The sequence below is a fragment of the Vombatus ursinus genome, unplaced genomic scaffold (assembly GCF_900497805.2).
Source record: "Vombatus ursinus unplaced genomic scaffold, bare-nosed wombat genome assembly UNPS02014239.1, whole genome shotgun sequence".
In the NCBI taxonomy this organism is placed as follows: Eukaryota; Metazoa; Chordata; class Mammalia; order Diprotodontia; family Vombatidae; genus Vombatus; species Vombatus ursinus.
Window position 1 is genome coordinate 509,472 of NW_020954017.1, and position 19,274 is coordinate 528,745.

The 19,274-nt window shown below is 46.6% G+C and overlaps 1 protein-coding gene across 1 annotated transcript in view; it reads left to right on the forward strand.

The window, feature by feature from the left end:
* The window catches only part of PPP1R37 (protein phosphatase 1 regulatory subunit 37), a 39,755-nt gene that overhangs the window by 605 nt on the left and 19,876 nt on the right, over nucleotides 1–19,274 (forward strand). The gene's annotated exons all lie outside the window — the stretch shown is intronic.

The window sequence follows — 19,274 nt, forward strand, 5'->3', positions numbered from 1 at the left end:
TGTGGTCAGTCCCAGAGGGCAGCCTAGAGGAGGGGGAAAACAGACTGTGGTCAGTCGCGGAGGGGCTGGTCAAGAAGTTAGTCCCGAGAAGACCCTGCAGGAGAGGGAATTTGGGGGTCCTTGTCAGGGGGCGGAGGGGCAGGGTGGCATCCTGGAGGATGGGTTGCTGGGAAGGGGGTGGCTAAGAAGAGGAGTTTTTGTGGTGGGGGGGCTGTTCCAAAGGAAGTAGGCCCCCCCCCCCCGTTGAGAGAAGTTGGTTCTGGAGGCGCTGGTGGAGAGAGTAAAAGTGGTTTGGGGGAGCTTGGTGGGCAGCTTGGAGGAGGAGGAGGAAGTTTGTTTTAGGGGATGGTCTTTGGTGGAAAAAGTTGGCTGGTTCTGGAAGGCACCTTGGAAGTGGAACTGTGGCCTGGGGGCAGGGTGAAGGTGGTTTTTCAGGTTCTAGAGTCTGCTAATAAGGGCTGCGTCCTGGGGGCAGCACGGCAGAGGGCAGGGGTCAGTTAGCCTATTAAGAAAGCCCCGGACCTAGGGGAGGGTTTCCAAAAGTTGGTTCTTCCTGGGAGGGAGGCAATTTTCAAGGAAACTGGAGTGTTGAGCTGGGGGTGGGACGACAACAGGGAGGCGGCTGGCTGGGTGCTGAGGGCAGGACGAGGGCTTCTAGAGGTGGAGGGGCATGGCAGGTCAGTAGTGCGGCCTGGTCCTCCCTTTGCAGGTGAGCCTCAGTGACTGGCCTTGGGTCACACAATGGGGAGAAGTGGCTGAATGATTCACCTAGGTTCTCCAGCTGCCCCCTCCCTGTGCCCCCAGATGGAGAAGGGGGTTGCTTAGGATGGAGGGGGAGAAGGAAAGCTGTGCTGCTCCTGAGAGCACCTTTGATCTTGGGCAGAATGCAGGTCCTTGGAGTGGGGCCCCACGAGAAAGCTAGGGGGTCTCCCTACAGGTGGGAGAGTAGTAGAGGGGGCCGGGAGCAGACACAAGGGAGCCGCTCCAACTCCGGCAACTGAAGATGGGTCATTTGAGCTGGGCCTGCAAGTGCATGGTTAAGACCCAAACACGAATGGGGAGGGAATTCAGTCAGCCAGTAAGCATTTATTAAGTGCCTTCTGTGTGCCAGACGCTGTGCTAAGTATTAGGGATATGAAGAAAGGCAAAAGATAGTTCCTACCTTCAAGGAGCTTACACTCTAACGGGGAGACAACAGGCAAATGACTATGTACAAACAAACGATGTAGAAGATAAATAGGAAATAATTAGCAGAGGGAGGGCACTGGAGTGAATTGGGGTTGGGGAAAGGCTTCCTTCTACAGGTGGATAAAAGAAAGCCAGGGAGGAAGGAGGGAGGGAGACAGCGCTCAAGAGCATCCTAGGCATGGGGATGGGACAGAGGCAGCCAGGAGGCTGGTGTCACGGGATGGGGAGTAAGGGAGAAGGGGACCCAGTGATCAAGGTGAGGGTGACATGGTTGTCACAGTGCCCAAAGTCTGGCAAACCTGGGTCATATTCAGGAGCTAAAGGGGACCCTGAAGTCCAAGAAGGTGGGGGGGGGGGGGTAAGAGAAGGAGGCGACTCGAATGCAGATTCCTTTCTCCATAGTTCTGTTGGCCTCAGGGTCTACCTTCCCCAGCCTTCCCCAGCCGTGGCCCTTCCTGCCAGGATGTTCCATCCTGGGCATTTCTCTCCAGCCTGCCTGAGTCACTGGCAGTGCTTTCTAGGCAGGATTTCATTTTCCTCAAGAGAAGCCACCTGGGTTCTCCTTGTGGCCGAGGCAGTGAGGCCCAGGGGGGAGTAAGCCCCCACAGATCCCATGGCTGCCCTTCCCGGGCTGAGGTTGGGTCTCCAGGAACTTGATCCATTGTCCATGTTTTACATAGAGGCCGGATTGCTCCTTGAGGATGTGTGCTTGGCGTTTAGTAAATGCATGTTGACTGGCCTGTAGATCCTAAGGGTGTTAGAAGCAGGGTGGTGGAGGCCAGACTTCAGCAAACTCCAGGGAGAAGGCATTGCTGGTTTGTCTGCTGAGCAGGAGGAGGCAAGGGCCATGTGATCATGCAGAGCTGTGACGCCAGAGGATTTCCACCTGTTCCCCTCCTTTGGCCTGCCAGTGCCTCCAAGACCCATCCAAGACAGGATAAAGGTTTCTCTTCTTGGGTTTATAGAAAGCGAAACAGGGTGGGGGGTGAATGATGCCTGTTGAAGAAGTTATCTTGTCCACGGACTGTGTTGGGGGGTGGGGGTGAGACCTAGTGTGCCCCTTCAGCTGGCTGGGCAGCTTTTTAAGCAGTGGGGTGACATTTCAGAGTGGTTGTTTAGATCAAAACCAGCTCCATGCTTTGTCATAGGATACACAGCTTGAGACAAACAGTGCTCTTGGAAAAGAGAATGTCTGAGCTCAGTGGGAGCTCGAGATCAGGGCTTTACCACCCGCTGTGCTAGAGGCTGGCAGAAGCTCCTAAAGGAAAAGAGGGTTTACCCTGAGGGATCTTATGGGGAGGCAGGGAGCCTGGAGCTGGACGGCGCTCTGGGCCTCTCCTGCTGTGCCGCAGAGCTGCCTTCCCATATCAGGCCCTTGTACCCAGTACCCCATTTCCACCTCTTCTGTGTGAGGCTGGCCTTTCCTGATCCCCTCCCCCCAGTGTCCATTCTCCCAAACTACCTTGGATTTCACTGCTGTGTGTGAGTGTGTGTGTGTTCTCATTATACTTGTGATTGGTGTATTATGATTCATAAATGTGCTTATCTCAGCCATTAGAACATAAGGGATCATTTCATGTTTTGTCTTGGTACCCTTGTGCTTGGCACACAGTAGGAGCTTAATAAATGCTGGTTGATTGTTTGATGTGACCCTTGGACAAGGGAACCAGCGGCCTGAGGAGGATGGAATCTTCGGTATCTTCCTCTTCAGCACCAGGTGTCAGCCATCCAGCTTTTTCAAACTCCCTTCCTTGCATGCTGACGGATCCTCTGGCTCCATGCCTGGAAGACTGGGTTTTTAAGCCCCTCATGTGACTGTTCACGTCCTCCTTTTGGTCTGAAGACACATGAGTCATGTTTGACAGTCTGTTCCCCTTCAGAAACCTCCAGCCTCCTCAGCGACACGTGCTTTTCTCAGGCCTGAGAGAAAAAATAGACTGCCCTTCATGGGAACATGCATTGGCTTATAGCAGCAGAGACACTGACCTGGGCCACGACAGTCCCTGACCCGGAGTGACCTTGGACTGGTTCCTGCCCCACTCTGGGCTGTAGCTTCCTGCTTTGTAAAATGAGGTGAAATTCAAGAGCTTTTGAGGTATATGACCTCAAGGTAGAGTGCCTGCACTCCAGGTGGGTGGCAGTTAGGGGCCTGTCACACTTTGCTGTTTGGTTCCCCAAGACAGTCTTTCTAGAGTCACCGAAGGTTAGAGCTGAAAGGAGTCCGTGAATGATGGAATATGGGAGCTGAAGAGCTTCAGAACATAGACTGTCAAAGCTGCGAGTGATCCCTAGGCCACCTTCGTTTTACAGAATAGGAAACTGACTTGACCAAAGTCTGGTGGCGGTTTAACAGTGGAGCCAGAATTGGCAGCTGGCTCTCAGGACGGAGAGGGTTGGGAGGCCAAGGGGAACCAATGTCTCTGTGTAACAGGTGTTGTCTTGAGGTGAAGGAGGGGGAACATGAGTTGATGGTAACCTGATTCCCTCTCTTAGCCTCCCTGGGTCAGCCTTGTTACAAGGCCCTGGCGCCTTCCCTGCCAAGAAGTTTAATGGGGTGTATGTTACCAGTGGTTGAGGGCCTGAGGCTGGATTTGCAGCCCTGAGGCTCTTTTTCTACCTAGGACATTCATTCAACAAGCTTTTAGGAAAGGCCTCAGTCTTGGGGGAGATTCAGACTGAAATCTGGTCTGGACTCTGCCCTCAAGGGGATTGCAGTATAGTAGGGGGGAGAAGACTCCTAAAATAAATGAAATGTAAATTAGAATGTCTGAAATCTGTAATGGAACCAAAAGGGGGATGGGGGGAGGCTTGGGAAGAATGAGGTTGTGGGAAGGATGCCAGGTTGAGAGACACAGGACCTTGATTGGAATTCTGCTGTACAGCCTTTGAGAGCCTGGGCTTCATTTCCTCCAGGGTACTTGGCCTATCTTAAAAAAAGAAATTGGATAAACCATAAATGAACTCACAAAGAAAATACCGCAGGACCAGATAGATTCACAAGCAAATTTTACCAAACATTTTAAAGAATTAATTCTAATAATCCGTAAATTCTTTGAAACAGTAAGAAAAGCAGGGGTCTTACCAAATTCCTCCTATAACAAAAACATGATCTTGATACTAAACCAGGGAATCAAAACAGAGAAAGAAAACTATAGACTAACATCCTTCATAAATATTGATGCACAAGTTTTAACTATTAACCAGCAGACTCCAGCAGTATATCACAAAGATCATTTACTGTGGCCAGACTGGATTTATACCAGGAATGCAGGGCTGGTTCAATATTAGAAAAACTATCAGCATAATTCACCATATCAATAACACCAACAAAAATCGTGATTATCTCAGGAGACCCAGAAAAAGCATTTGACAAAATACAACACCCATTTCTGTTAAAAACACTAGAAGAATGGGGCAGCTAGGTGGCAAAGTGGGTAGAGCACGGACCCTGAAGTGAGGAGAACCTGAGTTCAAATCCAGCCTCAGACCATACACTTGACATTTACTAGCTGTGTGACCCTGGGCAAGTCACTTAATCCCAATTGCCTAAAAAAAGTTTTTTTTAAATAATAAAAAAAATAAAAACACTAGAAGGCATAGAAATAAATGGAACTTTCCTTAAAATCCTATGTAATATTTATCTAAAACCAGGAGCCACAATTATCTGTAACAGGGCTTTCCAGTAAGATAGAGGTAAAGGTAAAGCAAAGTGGCTGCTCGGTGGCCCAGTGGATGGAGCTGGGCCAGGAGTCAGGGAGACCTGACTTCTAATCCAGCCACAGACACTTTGGGCAAATGACTTAACCTTTTTACTTCAGTTCCTCCACTGCAAAATAGGGATAATAAACAGTAGCTACCTTTCAGGGTTGTTGTGACGATCAGATGAGACAATGTTTGTAAGGTGTCTGGAACGTAGGAGCCACTATATCAGTGCTCGTCCCTGTCCCCCATTCTTCCCTTCCTCATTATCACTATTACTATTCAGTGTTGTACTAGAAATGCTAGCCATAGATGTAAAACAAGGAAAAAAAGGAAATTTCAGGAATTAGCGGAGGTAAAGAAGAGACAAAAGTATCACCTTTTGCAGATGACACAACGGTTTACTTAGAGAGCCCTAGAGAGTCAACAAAAAACCTAATTAGAACAATGAACTACTTTAGCAAAATTGCAAGATAGAAAATAAGTCTACACAAATCATCAGCATTTCTTTATAGTGCTAATAAAATCCAGCAGGAAGCGATAGAAAGAGAAATTCCATTTAAAGTAACTACAGACAGTATGAAATACTTGGGAATCTACCTGTCAAGACATATACAGAAACTGTATGAACACAATTACAAAACACTCCTTACCTGAATAAGGATAGATCTAAACAGTTGGAACAAATACTTATTGCTCCTGAGTAGGCCAAGCCCATGTAATAAAAATGACAGTTGTTGTTCAGTCATTTCAGTTGGGTCCAACTCTTCTCGGCCCCATGGAGGTTTTCTTGGCAGAGATACTGGAGTAGTTTGCCATTTCCTTCTCCGGCTTACTAACAGATAAGGAAGCTGAAGCAAACAGGGTGAAGTGACTCGCCCAGCCTTACACAGAGGCTGGGTTTGAACTCAGGAAGATGAGTCTTCCTGACTCTGGGCCTGGCACTCTAGCCACTGTACCGCCTAGCTGCCTCAAAATGACAATGCTACCTAAATTAGTGTATTTATTCAGTGCTATACCAAACTCTATGATATATACATATACGTATATAAAAGCTATAGTTATATATGTAAACCATATAGTAATGTATCAAATAGTTATTTTACTTCATAAAGTAAAAGATTACTTTCTAGAACTAGGAAAAAATAATAGAATTCTTCCAGAGGAACAAAAGGTCAAAAATATCAAGGGGATTAGTTAAAAAAAAAAAAAAGTGGGAAGGAAGAGGCCTAGCAGTACCAGATCTCACACTATACCAAACTACTACAAAGCTGTAGTCATCAAAAATAATTTGGTAGAGGGTAAGACATGGAGAGGTTGGAACAGTTTAGAGACACAATATGCAGAAGTAAATGAGCTCAGTAACTGAGTGTTTGAGAAAGCCAGAGAGACAGGAACTTGCTGTTTGACAAAAACTGTTGGGAAAACAGAAACTTGGTGCAGACCAGCATCTCACGCAGTCTCCCAGGATAAGCCCCCGGTAGGCATGCTCCTCTCTCCAGCATGGCTGGGCCAATTCGCAGTAATGTACCTGTCCATGATTTAGACGAGAAGGGTGGATCATCAGCAGATTAGTGGAGCATGGAAGAAATTACCTCTTATCTCTATGGGGAGGGGAAGAGTTCATGACCAAACACGAGACAGAGAAGTTCACAGGAGGTAAAACAGATCATTTTGATTTCATAAAATTAAAAAGCTTTTGCACAAAGTCCATGCAGCTGAATTAGAAGAGAAGCAGAAAATGGGAGGGGTGGGGGGAGTGGAGGTCTTTGCAGCAGGCTTTTTGTTAAAAATGTCATTTATAAGATATATAAGGAACTAATTCAAATTTGTCTGAATAAGAGAAATTCCCCCATTGATAAATGGTCAAAGAATATGGTCAGTTTTCAGAGGAAGATGGGAGGGAAAGGAAGGGAATAGTAATTAGTGCCTACTAGGTGCCAGGCACTTTACAGATGTTGTCTCACTTGATCCTCACAACAACCCTGTGAGGTAGGCGCTTTTATTATTCTCATTTTGCTGTTGAGGAAACTGAGGAAACAGAGATTAGATTGAGTGACTTGCCCAGGGTCACACGACTAGTAAGTGTCCAAGGCTGGATTTGAATTCAGGTCTTCCTGGCTCTAGGCCAAGAGCTCTATTCACTGTACTCACTGTACTACCTCTTGGATAGAAATCCAGGCTATTAATGGGCATGTGGGAATGAAGGGCTTTAAATCATTTATAATTAGAAAAATACAAATTAAAACAACTCTGAAATACCAATTTGCAACCCTCAGATTGGCAGAGTGGACAAAAGGAAAATGACATGTTGGACTAGATGTGACAAAACAGGTACATTAATTTATTGTTGGCACATCTGTGAACTGGTCCAGCCATTCTGGGAAGCGGTTTGGATCTATGCCCTAGAGCTCCTAACCTGTGCGTGCCCTTTGACTCAGCAGTATTGCTACTGTCTATTCGCCAGAGATGAAAGCAATAGGAAAAGGACCCATACATACAAGAGTATTAGAAACTTAGGTCGGGTAGGGACTGTCCCATCAGTTGAACAGTGGCTGAACAAGTTGTGGTACATGTGTGGGATGGAATGCTATTGTACTGTAAGACATGATGAGGGGGATGGTTTTTAGAAACCTGGGGAGGCTTGTAGGAAATGATGCGGAGGGGAGGGAGCAGAACCAGGAGGACAATTCGTAGAGTCACGATCATATGGTAAAGACAAACAACTTTCACAGACTAAGTAACTTACCCACGTGGTGACCCACCACAGTTTCAGAGTACACAGGCTGAAACCTGCCCACTTCCTGACAGGGACAGCTGCTTACAGAGCAAACTGAAAAGCATTTGCCTTACCTTATTTTCTCTGTCCTTTTTTTTTTTTTGACTTGGTTAATGTAAGAATTTATTTTGTGTGACTAAATGTTTTTAATGGGTTTTCTCTTGCCTTCTCAGTGGGTGGAAAAGGGAGGTTAGAAGGAGAGAATTTGGAACTGAAAATAAAATTTAACTTAAAAAATTAAAGAAATAAAATTATAGGATTAGATCAGCTGACCTAAGGATTCTTTCGATTTTTAATTCTTTTATTGAGCTGAGATGGCTTCTGGCAGGGGGCGGGGCATCAAAGCTGGGCCCAGGTCAACAGATTAAGGTGGAGAGAGTGTTTAGGGGTAGGGAATAAGGAGCAGAGACAAGAGGGAAAGAAGACTGGGACTTAGAGGGTTCTGGGGAGGAAAACCAGCCAGTCAGCATTTGTTGAGCACCTACTGTGTGCCAGGCGCTATGCTCAGCTCTGGAGAAGAGCTCCCAGCGTCATGGGGGAACAGCATACAAACAGCCATATCTAAACAAGCTCTAGTTGGGAGGATTCCTACAGAAGGGCTGGCTTTAGCTGGCACCTGAAGAAAGCCAGGAAGCACAGAGGAGAAGGGAGGGAGGCATGTGACAGAAGGCTGGAACAGTGAACTGGAGACAGAAGGGGCAGGGCGGAAATGCTGGGGAAGGAGGTTCGACTCGGTCCTCAGCAGGTGAGGGTCCCTGAAAGGCCTGGGCAGGGGTGGGCTCAGAGCCTCTGGATGGGGGTGGTAAAACTGTCCACAAAGAGCCCAGGATTCTGAATCCCCAGCACAGCGACATCTGGCCACCTAACTGTTCTGCCCTCCTGGCGCTGACCTGCTGCCTGTACCTTCTCAGGCCCTGTGGGACACTTTTCTGGAGCGTCTCTGTCTCCATGGTGGGAACGAAGGAGCTGGTGCCTGGACCAGCTGACCCCACCCTTTGTCATAGACTTGATCACATTTTCCATCATTAGAGCTGGGAGAGTACCTTGAGAATATAGAAGACAGCGTCCCAGCTGGAAGTGCCTTCTGAGATGAGCCCAGCACCCACATTTAGCAGAGTAGGAAGTCAGAGTCCTGTGTCCCAGGTCCCAGAGCTGCAGAGCTAGGAGCAGACACCATATGGCTCTGGCCCTGGCCCAGCTTGCCTGTCTGACAACAAGCAGAGGCTGTTGGAGCCTGTGTTCATTCAGTTGGTGGTGAGAGCAGGGGCCTGTCGGCCATGGTGGATAGCCAGGCAGGCATGGAGGAGGCCTTCTGGGGGGCTGCCCCACTGAAGCTGAAGGGCAGGGCAAAGATCCTGCAGTCCAAGTGGACCTCGTTTTCAGGAGCTGGGGACCCCCAGTGGCCGTGCCAGTACTGGAGCCTCTCCCAGATGACACAGCCGTGGCAGCATTTTGTTGGAGCCTGTTGGGGATTTGGGGCCAGGCCCTGCCTAGGGATAGAAAGACAAAATAATATGTACCCAGATGAGCAGAGTGTACGAAGGAGGGAGATAGAGTGTGTCAACCACGGTATGAGTGACATGCACTTACACACCGGTTCTCAAGGCAAGTCTTGGAAAGTAGGCAAGGTTCCTGAGAGGTAGAAATGAGAGGGGACAGTATCAGCCTCGGGAACAGGTCATTTGAGTGTAGGGAGGAGGGAGTTGGAGCGCAGAGTCGAGGCATAGCCAGTGAGTAGGAAATACAGCAGGAAGTAGAGGTTCAAACCATATTGGGGAGAGCCTTAAATGCTAGGAAGAAAACAAGCATTTATGAAGTGCTTGCTGTGTGCCAGGTCCTGTGCTACGCACTTTACAAATACTATCTCATTTGATCCTCCCAACAACTTTGTGAGGTAGGAGCTGTTATCCCCATTTTGCAGTTGAGAAAACTGAGACAAACAGAAGTGAAGTCACTCACTCAGGCTTACACAGCTAGTAAGTGACTGAGGCTGCATTTGAACTTGGGTCTTGCTGATTCCAGGCCCAGCACATTCCACATTGCTCACCACTGCACCACCTAGTGGCTTCGGTGCTAGGTATCATATTTCACTGCATAATCATTACAGATTTATGACAACTTTTTTTTTTGCCCTCCCCCTCAAAAAAAAAAGAAAGAAAGGTGGGGCAGGACCATTATATGAAGCTTAAAATTGTGCCAGTGTTCCTTAAAAATAATTTATTACTGAAGTATCTTTGTAAGATTAGGATGCACAGAATACTCATAAATATAGGTTAAAATTGGGAAGCTGCAAGTCTTACCATATCTCTTGGCAGCTTTGCCTGCCTGGCTCCCTGCTCTTCATGGTTAGTACTGCAAGGCTGGAAAGTCGGCTTTCAGAAATATATTGACAATGCACTTGCGATGAGAATTTAAATGCGTATCTATACGCCACGAAGAGTACATTGCTGCTTTGTTTACCTTTTGAGTGGAGTGACAAACAGAATTATCCCATGTGAGATTACTTTGATGAAAGGATCTAACTCAATTTGATGGGGGGGGGTGCAGGAAACAGGGTGCGACGATTATGCAGTGAAGTGCTGTATTGATGAGCCCATGCTGAAGGTTTAGGAGGGAGGTCTGTTTGGCTTTGGCTCTGACAGGAACTGAATCATGGCATCAGGTCATTCCTTTCTGGGCCTCACCTTCCTCACTTGGGAAATAAATGAGGGCTTGGTTGACCTTCATCGTCGGCCTCTGGCTTATTCCAGCTTGCACATGTTGTGTTCTACTTTGGATGCTGAGGGTCTGTGTTCTGAGCTGAAAAGGACTTAGCAATCATCTGGTCTGTGCCTAGCCTCCCCTTCCCATCCCCATTCATAGCTGGGGAGCCTGAGACCCCAGATGCGAAGTGACTTGTCCAAGGTTGCACATGGCTGAGATTTAAAAGGCAGTTTCCCATTCCCTCCCATTGCCCCTCTGCTTGGTACACAGGGCAGACTTCTCTGAGGACCTGCAGGAAGGTGCTGCTCTCCTCCCCCACCAAGCGTGCCTGATTCTTTCTGTGCTCCTCTGGACGTTCCTGCCTGCTTTGCAGAGCTGTGGTGCCACATGTGGGGCTCCCCGCCCTGCTGAGACAGGCAGGGGACTTCTATCACAGGACTTCCAAGGCTACCCCAGGAATGCAGAGGAGTGTTTAAAGGCTGAGAAAGGCCTGGCTCCGAGACCTATTTCTGCCACTCTGGGAGAGTGGTGGGTGTGGAGAACAGGGAAGGGGATGGAGGGGATTGGAAAAAGCAAAACCCAAGAAGTGAAGTCAACCTTGGTGTGGGAGGAGGTAAGAAAGGAGGTGGAGAGAGATTGAGAAGGGAGAGCCAGAGAGAGAATGGGAGGGCAGAGCTGAAGAAGTCAGAAGAAGAGGTGGGCAAAATAAGCAGGGACGGCTGGGGATGGAGTAGAGGAAACCTGGGCAGGGAGGAGGGATGGTGGATAACAAGGAGGGCGTCCCTTCATCCTGGGAGACCTTCCTCTCTGTAGAGGAGCTGAGAGTGTCATTTTGTAGCCTTCATACCCACATCAGGGAGAGAGAGTTGCTGTTGTGTGGGGAGAAAGCACCTGGCCCAGGAAGCCTGAGGCTTGATTGGTGGCTCCTTATCCCCTCCAGGACCAAACACATGCTCCTCTGTCTGGTGTTCAAAGCCCTGGCTCTCCCAGGTGACCCCACCTTTCAAGTCTTTTCACAACCTAACATCCCATCTTTTACTGGAAGCCTTCCCCAACCCAGCTTCATTCTGGTTAGTTATGTACTATTTATCCTGTCTGTGTTTGTTTGGCCTGTTAGATTATATGCTCCTTGAGGGCAAGGACTATCTGTAGCCTCTTTTTGTATCCCCAGCACTTAGCATATAATAGGCGCTTAATAAATGCTGGTCTACTGACTGATTCAAGTCAATCTTCTAAAGGTCCTTCCAACCCTTGCATTCTGTGTTCTCTATTCTAGGGGGCCTTAAGTAGTAGATGTTGTGGATTTTAGGATTCCAGCTGGTCCCGTTGTTGTAGGTAAACAGTTTCCTCAGACTAGGCCAAGCTATTTCTTGACAGCTTGCTGCTGATCCTGCACAGCCACTCCCAGGTGCCAGCTGGCCTTCTGGGCTCCCAGCTGCTGTTTCCAGGGACTTTGGTAATCCCACACATACTCTCTGCTTGCTGGTTTATCCAACCCCCTCTTTAAGTTGACTCTGGAGTTGGCTTCCTCGGCTATGTGGGTTTCTGGGTGGGTTGGCCAGAGTCAGTCATGACTCTGAGCTGGAAGAGATGTTGGGCCTTAGGATTTCACAGCACATAGAAACCAGGGCTGGGAGAAACCTTCTTGTTTAACAGATGGGACAACTGAGGACCCGGAGCCAGCCAGCACAGTCTCGTTCCTCTGGCTCTCAGTTCAAATGTGGGAAGTTGGGCTGGGATAATGTTTAAAGCCCTGGCTTGGGGTCAGAGACCTAGGGTTGAGTCCCAACTCCACTCCTAAGTATCTGAGATCTTGGGGAAGTCTTTCCCTTTCCAGTTAGGTTTTCTCACCTGATTAAAACAAGAGCCACACTCCAAATTCTCCTGGCCCTTGGAATTAGGGTAGGTAGTCCTGTGATGCTGGCAGTGCAGGAATCGCTCTGGGCTCCCTGTACCTTTTCTGAGCTATAGATCTGGAAGTACATGCAGCCCTACTGACCCCACTCAGTGCTGGGACCTGGCCAGCCTGTCTGCACACAAGCTTTACCATTGGGCTTTCCCAGGGCTCGTCACTTCTCCAGGAGCAAATGGATGGGTGGCCTCGAATGAGAACTGACTCTGATTCTCAGGTAGTCGACAAGATGCTGGATTTTGGAGTCAGAAGCCTGGGGTCAGATCCCAGCTCTCCTGCTTCCCACCTGGGTGACCTTGGGCAGTTGGGTCCTTTTCTTTGGGTTTCAGTTTCCCTCCCTGTCACATGAGAGGGCCAGACTGGTTGATTGCCAAGATCCCTTCCCTTTGGAAGAAAGATTAGACAGGCCTGATCTGCTTTGGCTCCAGAAGACAGTACTCAGTTCTTCTTGGGTCTTGGTTCTCCTATACTCACCCCCTTCCTATCCCCCTCGCCCCTCCAAGGATTTGAGACCTGGCTCCCTGAGGAGCCCAGCTCTTGGCCAGGTCTGCTTTCTTTGCCCCCTTCTGGATCAGCAGGTTCCCGGTAGGTGCCTGGGCCAGTCACTTTACACTGTGGGTCTGAGTTTCCTATGGGTGAAAGTTCTTTAAATGGATGATGCTATAAAAGCTTTAAGGGCTGTATAAATGACAGCCCTTGTTAGCATTACTTCACAAATATTATTAACAGCTCCCAACTGTAGATCTCCAGAAGGCCCAGGGCCTGTATTTGAGTACCATACCTGTCATCTCCTACTTGTGGGGCCTTAGGTGAGGCCCTTACAACCTCTCTGGTGGGGTAGAGGGCCTCCTTTTCCTCATTTGTCAAATCCAGAATACAAGCAATTCTCCAATAAATTTGTGAGGATCAAATGAAATAATCCATTTAAAGGGCCAAGTTTTCGAGTACTGTAGCAGTGCCTAGTAGGTCTGTCTTCTATAGAACAAGAAGGTTGGACTAGAGGATCTGTTTTTCCTAGGTTTGTTGGTCTCTGACCATTTGTGGACATCATCCTTGACTAGCCAGGTCAGGGAGATGCCTCCTGACTAGAGCAGTCTGGTCATAGGCATTGCCTGGTACCGCTTCTGGCCCCTTCACCCCCTTTCTATCAGCTCTCCATAGGGGATGTGCCCAACCTAGAGAAATATCTGAAGCTTTCACTCTTACTGCTGAAACAGTTCATTTCCTGATCACTCAACAAGGGCTAGGCACTCAGGGGGCAATGATGCACAAAAACTAGTCCCTGCCTGCCATGTTACCTTGTATGTAAGTCAGGGCAAAGTCAACGCAGAAGAAATAGGGGGGACAGGGGACGATTAGCAGCTGGCAATGGGGAGATCAGGGTCTGTCAGATGTGGGACCACTTCCCTTCAGAAAATTAGGTATGTCATTCTAAGCAAGAACTCATTGAAAATATACTGATGTCTACTTGGAGCCCCTACCCAGCCTTTGAGAGAAAAGGGGGCATCAGGGGCAGCTAGGTGGTGCAGTGGATAGAGCACTGGCCCTGGAGTCAGGAGGACCTGAGTTTAAATCCAGCCTCAAACATATAACACTCACTAGCTGTGTGACTCTGGGCAAGTCACTTAACCCCAGTTGCCTCGCCAAAAAGAAAAAAGGGGGGGGGACATGAAAGAAGGGGTTGGACTTTTGATGGGGGGTGATGATGGCAGAGAGAAGGTCGAGCTGCCCTGTTCTCAGGCTTGTTGTTTTTGCTCCGAAAAAGGAGTGACCTATACAGCTGAAAAGGACAGCCCAAAAATTACTAACAGGGAGAGAGCAGGCACCTGGCTGCCCATGGTGAATTCCAGTCACCTGGCCTGATGGATTGTATCCCTGGGGACTGAAAGGACTGGCTCATGGCATGGAGAAGCCACGGTTGTTGGTGTTTGCAAGATCAGGGAAAATGAAGAGGCGCCATGAGCTGGCAGGTGGGCAGATGGCCCAGTAGTTTTCAAGAAGGGGAGAGAACGACCTGCAGACTCCTGGCCAGTGAGCTTGACGTCCATTACTGGGAAAATTCTAGACTAGATTGTTCAGGTTGGCACACTTCTAGAATGGGAAGCAGGAAGTACAGAGAGCCAGCGTGGCTTCTTCCTGAGCCAGCCGCGTGAGGCTGACTTCATTTCCTTTTCTAACAGCCTAGCAAGCTAGGATATAACTTAGATTTCTAGCAAAGCTTTTGCTCAAGTACCTCATATGAATCCAGTGTGGAAAGACGAGAATTCCTAAAAGTTTGGACAACTTTCTTGGAAAGGAGTTATTGATAGGACGTTAGGTCTGCAGTGGAGGGCCCCAGGGATCTGCTCCAGGCCTTGTGTATCACATTTGGAGATGACGCCAAACTGGGAGGGATAGCTGACATACTGGCTGACAGAGCCAGGATCCAAAGTGATTTTGACGGGCTCTTGAGGATTGGGCTGAATCTCGTGAGATCGTAGTAGGGATGAATGTAAAGTCCTGCACTTGGGTACACAAGTATAGGATGGGAGAGGCCCAAGTAGATAGTCATCATTTGTTCTCTAAAAGACATGAGGGGGCACAGTGGGTGGCGGCAGCAGGCGGAGCCCAAGTCGACGCTGTCCTCTTCTCTGGCCAGCTCTGTGCGCGGTGCTGCTCCGTGTGGCCGCCAGGGCTCCAGGAGGCTGGGGTTGAGCTAGAGAGCTGTCAATGGGGACCGAGTGGGGATGCCCAGCCATGTATTGGAAGGGCTGTCACCTGAAGAGTCTGCAGTGCTAGGAGCTGTCTGCAAATCGAATGGGTTGCCTCAGGAGGTCATTTAGCCAGTCAACAAGCAAGCACTCTGAGTGAATGATTGGGGGCTGGGGATGGCATTTATCAAGCACTTATTTGCAAAGGATACAGCTCCTGATAAGAGGGTAAGCAGATGGCAATGACTCTTCTTTTTTTTTTAATGTCTAAATTTTTTTTCAACATTCACTTTTATAAGATTGTGTTCCAAATTTTTTTCTCCCTCCCCTCCCCAAGATGGCATGCAGTGTGATAGGCTATACATGTACAATCATATTAAACACATTTCGACATTAGTCATGTTGTCAAAGAAGAATCAGAACAAAAGGGAAAAACCACAAGAAACAAAAAACAAAAAAAAAAAAGAAAATAGTCTGTTTCAATCTGCAGTCAGACTCCATAGTTCTTTCTCTGGATGTGGATAGCATTTTCCATTGTGAGTCCCTTGGAATTGTCTTAGATCCTTGTATTGCTGAGAAGAGCTAAGTCTATCAATGTTAGTCATCACACAACGTGGCTGTTACTGTGTACAACGTTCTCCTGGTTCTGCTCACTTCACTCAGCATCAGTCCATACAACTCTTTCCAGGTTTTTCTGAAATCTGCCTGCTCATCATTTCTTACAACACAATAGTATTCCATGACAATCATATACCACAACTTGTTCAGCCATTCCCCAATTCATGGGCATCCCCTCAATTTCTAGTTCTTTGCCACCACAAAAAGAGCTGCTATAAATATTTTTGTACAAATAGGTCCTTTTTTTTTTTTAATGTCTTTGGGATGTAGACCTAGTGGTGGTATTGCTGGGTCAAAGGGTGTATATGGTTTTATAGACTTTTGGGCATAGTTCCAAATTGCTCTCCAGAATCCTTGGATCAGTTCACAACTCCACCAGCATTGCATTAGTGTTCCAATTTTCCCACATCTTCTCCAACATTTATCATTTTCCTTTTTTGTCATATTAGCCAATCAGATAGGTGTGATATGGTACCTCAGAGTTGTTTTAATTTGCATTTCTCTAATAAATATTGATTTAGAGCACTTTTTCATATGATTATAGATGGCTTTAATTTCTTCATCTGAAAACTGCCTGTTCATATCCTTTGACCATTTAGCAATTGGAGAATGAGTTGTAGGTAATGATCATCAGGGTCCGATGTTGACTGGTCTAACCTGAGCACCAGGAATGCAAAGACAAAAAGAGACCTTGCCTTCATGGAGCTCCTATTCTAACAGGGAAGACAATGTATGAGTCCCCAGATGCAGAGACTGGAGGGAAAGGAGTCTCAGGAGAAAGCATTAGCAGCTGGGGGCCTAGGGAACGGGACTGGAGCAGAGTCTTTTTCTTTTTTAAATTTACTATTTTTTATTAATTTATTTTGATTTATCAGTAATCACTTCCATATGCTTTTGAGTTTAAAATTTTTCTCCCCCTTCCTCCCCACCACCCTCCCCAAGACAGCCTCCCCAAGACAATCTGATATAAGCTACACATATATATTCCTATTAAACATATTTTCACATTAGTGATGTTGTAAGTAGAAATTAAAACCAATAGGAGGAACCATCAGAAAGAGGAAACAAAACTCAACAGAGGAGAAAAAAAATATCAATTTGGTGGAGCAGAGTCTTAAGGAAAGAGGAGAGAACTCAACGGTGGCGTCAGGGTGGAAGAACATTTTAAACATGGAAAAGGCAGGAAGTCAAGAGATGGGGAGTCTTGGGTGAAGAACAACCTAAAGGCAGGTGTTGCTGGATCAGATAATGTGTGTGGGGGGGTACCGCATAAGGTTGTGAAGAGCCCCAGATATTTGTTGAGGTAGGAGGTGGCAGATCGCTGCTCCAGGAAGATTGCTTGGGCAGCTGTGTGGAAAGCAGATTGGACTGGGGAGAGACTTGGGTCGATGACGAGGCCAGCTGGCCAGCTATTGCAGGAGGCCAGGGATGCAGTGCAGAGGGAGGGCCACGGCAGGGTGGGGGCAGGCCAGGAGAGAACGCCCATATCACAGAGGTGTTTGAAGGTGTAAGGGACAAAAGCTACCAATTGGCTCTGTGGGGTGGGTGAATAGGAGATTTCAAGGATGACAGTGAGATTTCCAGCCTGCGTCAAGGGGAGGGTGGTGGTATCCTCAACAGCAATAAGGAAGTTTGGCTGGAAGATTATAATAAAATAAACCTTTGGCTAATTTTCTTTTGAGAAAATCAGATTACAAGTATCAAAAGTGAAAAAGGCAAATTTACAGCCAATGAAGGAATAAAAGAAGTTATTTGAAATTAGGATATATTATATATCAATAAAACAAAATAAAAATCAAATAGGTGAACATTCACAAAAATGTAAAATTGCCCAGATTAACAGAATAAGGAATAGACTGAACTAAGTCTCAGAAAAAGAAATGGAATAAGCCATAAATAAGCTTCTGATGGAAAAAAAAAAATGAAGCCCAGGGACCTGGTGAATTTACAAGCATGTTCTCCTAAGTGGTTCAAGAACAAGTCATGCCAGTACTACATAAACTGAAATGATCCTGATAGAGATGTGCCTAGGCTCCTTCTAGAAAACAAATCTGGTCTTGATGCCTGAACCAGGGGAGTTAAAACAGAAGGAAAACTATAGACCAGTGTCTGTATGAATCATCAATGCAAAAGTGTTTAAATATTAGCAAAGAGCCTGCAGCAACATATTGTAAGGATTATTATACACCAAGACCAGGAAGGCAGGGTGGATTCATTGTTAGGAAAACTAAAAACATAATTATTGAATACCAAGAACAGCAAACGTCACATTTTATCAGCAGATACAGAAAAAGCTTTTGACAAGATATAAGCCTCATTCCAGTTAAAAACAGGAAAAGGCATAGGAATAAATGGATCTTTCTTCAGTAAAAATAAGGAATATCTGAGTAAAGCCAAGACCAGGCTTTTCTGTAATGAGGATAAGATAGGGGCTTTTCCCCTAAAATCTGGAGTAAAGCACGAACGTCCATAGTCGCCATTCAGTATAGTACTCGAAACGCTAATGACAGCAGGGAGACAGGAGAAAGAAGTTGAGGGAATAATCACAGACCAAGAGGAAACAAAATAATTGCTCTGATGGTTTACTTAGGGAAATGATCTAAAAAATAAGTGAAACATTAACACCAACAAAGTTGCAGGACATATAAAATAAACCTACATAAATCCTCAGCATTTCTTTATATTACTAACAAAACCCAGCAGGAAGATACAGAAGGATAAATTCCATTTAAAATAACAACCAAAAGTATTAAATATTTGGGAGTCTGCTCGCCATGACACACGCAGGAGCAATATGAATACATCTACAAAACACTCTTTCCCCAAATAAAGACTGATCTTAATAATTGGAGAAATGCTGATTGCTCATGGGTAGGCTAGGCCAATATGATAGAAATGACAGTATTACCTAAACTAGTACCATCCCAGTTGAACCATCAAAGGATTATTTCATAGAGCTAGGAAAAAAAAATAGCAAAATCATGTAGGGGATTAAAAAGCCAAGAATATGAAGGGAAATAATTTTTTAAAAGTGGGAAGGATGGGGGCCTAGGAGTACTCATCAATCAGTCAATAAAACATATTAAACACTTACCATGTACAAGTCACTGTGCTAAGCACTGGACTAGATCTCACACTAAGCTACTGAGCAATAGTCCCCAAAGGGATCTGGTTAAGAAATAGAGAGGCTGATCAGTGCAACAACTTAGCTATACAGCATAGGGAAGCAAACAAGTAGAGTGGCCTGGTGTTTGGTAAACCCAAAGATCCCAACTATTGGGGTAAGAACTTCCTCAGTGTTTGACAAAAACTGGGAAAACTGGCATTTGGTCGCGCAGAAACTAGCTATAGAGCAGCATCTCATGTCGTACGTACACCATCAAGATAAACTCCAAGTGGAGACACGGCTTAGACAGGGTACCATCACAAGTGAAAAGAATAAAAGCCATTCCTCAATTGAGAAATGGTCAAAGAATGTGAACAGTCCATTTCCAGAGGAAGGAATGGAAGCCACCAACAGCCACGTTGTTAAAAAATGTTCTAAAATCACATATAATTATAGAAGCATAAGTTAAAACAGCTCTGATATTCCACCTCACCCTTGTCAGATTGGCCAAATTGTGGACACTGGAAAATAACAAATGCTAGAGCAGTTTTGGGAAACTGGTCCTTTGGAGGAGCTGTG